Raw genomic sequence first — 2921 nt, 5'->3', positions numbered from 1 at the left:
CTGAGAAACAGTTATTTCAGTCAAGTCTTTTGACTGTAGAGAGCTAGGAAACTTGGAAATGCCTGTGTGCATTATTTCTCAACATGCAGTGATGACACCCACTTCAAATTGCCAATTAGTGTTTTGAACTCTGGCCAATCAGACTACTCTTATCTTGTAAAACCTATTAGTCCATTTTTGCTGTTATAGCAGAATGCCAGAGGTGAGATTATTCATAAAGAACCTAGATTATTTTCTACTCTTTTATATTTATTTATTTATTTTTGCTTCAGCTGCTGTTTATTGACACTCAGGTGGGCACTATAGCAACAGGCCTGGAGATGCTGCACAGTAGAATGGGAGGTGGAGGGTGTGACCGCAGTGACAGCTGAGAAGTGCACAAGGAGCAGTGGGAGAGGTCAAAGCTGTTGCGGAAGCAAATCCAGCCCGGGGCCAGAGGTTATTATCTACACAGGAACCTGGGCCCCCATGCCTTAAGCCCCTACTCTTGCTGTCTTTTGACTCCAGGCCAGGGCTGGGAGTTCTCTGGGCAACTTTCTACAGGAGCAAAGTACACAGAGATGTTTCTGCCTCTTTGTGATAAAGTCAGAGGGTTTCTAATTCTGGATTCCTCTGTCTCCCCTGGCTTGGGTAGGGCCATATGATAGACAGACAGCTGGGCTCTATTACATGTTTCAGCGACAGTAATTTTCCCGGGCTAGAAGAGGGGCACCAGAGGGCCATCAAGGCACAGGCACTACACGCATGGTGTTGGTGAAGCCAGAGCCAGGGCGCCACGCAGTCAGCACAATGACCACATCTCCCTTCTTGAAGAAGCTTCGGGCCTGCCAACATTCATGGCCAAATTCACAGGGAGGTCTACATCCTCAGCCCAGGCATCCTCCACTGCATCCTTACACACCGCAGGGAAGATGTCACGGTACAAATGGGCCTGGCGAGCTGTCTGGGGATTGTGCGTCACAGCAATGATGGGCACATGCGGGCGGTACCTGGCCACCTGGTGAGCACTTTTGCCAGACTTGGTGAGCACGATAATGGCCCCACTGCAGCACTTGAAGAAGGCCTCCACAGGACCCACGGCAGCAGCTTCTGTGGGGTGGCTGGTAATAGGCGCCACATGGCGGAGTTCCTGGAATAACTGCAGGTGGTAGATGGCGGCCTCTGCCTCACCAGCAATCAGGTACTGCATGCGAACTGTCTCCAGAGGGTAGTCCCCTTTGGCGGTTTCTCCTGACAGCATGATGCAGTCTGCTCCATCTAAGACCGCATTGGCCACATCACTGCCCTCAGCACGGGTGGGGCGGGGCTTCTTGATCATGCTCTCCAGTATCTGTGTGGCGCAGATGACTGGCTTCCCAGCTCGGTTGCATTGTCCAATCATCTTCTGAGGCAGGAAGACCTTCTCTGCAGGATCTCAATTTCCAAGTCGCCACGAGCCACCATGATCCCATCACTGGCCTCCAAAATTTCATCAAACCTGCGGACGCCTTCGTGGTTCTCAATTTTGCTGATGATCTTGATGTTCTTGCCCTTCTCTCCCAGGACCTTCCTAACCTCGTGCACATCAGCTGCCTTGTGGATGAAAGACGCAAACACCATGTCTACATCCTGTTTCACCCCAAACTTAAGGTCTTGGATGTCCTTTTCTGACACAGCAGGGAGGTCCACAGCGGCTCCGGGGAGGTTCACCCGCTTCTTGCTGCCCAAGGAACCACTGTTCTCCACCTCTGTCACCAGGAAGTCAGCGCCTTTCTCCTTCACCTGCAGTGAAATGAGCCCATCATCTATGTAGATCTTGCTACTCACTTCCACCACCTTACAGATGTTCTTATAGTCCAGCCACAGGGTGTTCTCATCACACTTTTCCATGTAAGCAGTGTCCAGGGTGATCTTCAGGGTAGCTCCCTTCTTCAGCTCCACTTCTGCAGTGCCGCTCGCTGCCTTCGATGAATCCAGTCTGGATCTCAGGCCCCTTTGTGTCCAGAGCCACAACAACAGGCCGGTAAAGAATGAGATCAGAGGCGAAGCTTTCTGTGGCTGCACGCACGTTCTTGATAGTTTCTGCATGGTACTCATGAGTTCCATGAGAGAAATTGAGACAAGCCACGTTCATTCCTGACTTGAGCATCTCCACAGACCGGGAAGCAGGACCAATGGTATAAATGATGCCAGTGTTGTGGGCCGTGATGGGTGTGGAGTCAATGTCCAGGCGGCACATATGTTCCAAGAAGGTGTCAGCCATGGCTGCATGCAGCTGCTGGGTTTGAATGAAGGCAGTCCCTGCTTTGCTGTGTGGTTTTGTCATGGTTCCTGAGGTCCTTGGGAGTACTCCGGATCCTGCAGCCATACCCAAGGCAGATGACTGAAAGGTCAGGATGAGTTTCTGCTGTGCAGCTATTTCTACTCTTTAGTGGATGAAAAGTCCACAAGCATCATGACTGCATCTGGTGAAGAATAGTCAAATCTCACAAGAATGTCAGATGATATGACACCGCAAGACAGAACAAGCCTGTGAGTGCTCAGGTCTCTCTTCTTATAAGCCACTCATCCCGTTATTAGGACGCTATTCTTGTGACCTCATCCAACCCCAACTTCTCCCAAAGGCTACACCTCCAAATGCCATCAACAGATGAGGGTGAGGATCAAGTTTCCAGCATTCCTATTTAGGTGATCCCGTCCCTGTGCATTCTGACCCCATCTCCATGCTGATGTCTCACTGATTCTTTTACTTTTTACATAGTCACACTTGTGAGTTGCAGATGTATAAAATAAACTGATTATTAATAACCAACACCTGTGAGCATTTAGACATCTAAAGTGCAACACATCAAGAAATTAACTCATGTCTCTTGCCAAATTTGATACTGCTGTTTACATTCCTCATTTCAGTGATGCTATTGATTTAGCTGTCAACCAAGCAC

At 49.6% G+C, this 2921-nt stretch overlaps 1 pseudogene; it reads right to left on the bottom strand.

The window, feature by feature from the left end:
* Positions 1-715: 715 nt before the first annotated feature.
* Positions 716-2305, bottom strand: LOC101983125 (annotated as a pseudogene).
* Positions 2306-2921: the final 616 nt, after the last annotated feature.

The sequence above is a fragment of the Microtus ochrogaster genome, unplaced genomic scaffold (assembly GCF_000317375.1).
Source record: "Microtus ochrogaster isolate Prairie Vole_2 unplaced genomic scaffold, MicOch1.0 UNK63, whole genome shotgun sequence".
NCBI classification, from domain to species: Eukaryota; Metazoa; Chordata; class Mammalia; order Rodentia; family Cricetidae; genus Microtus; species Microtus ochrogaster.
Note: the sequence above shows the minus strand (reverse complement) of the source record. Positions and strands in the feature narration are given on the sequence as shown.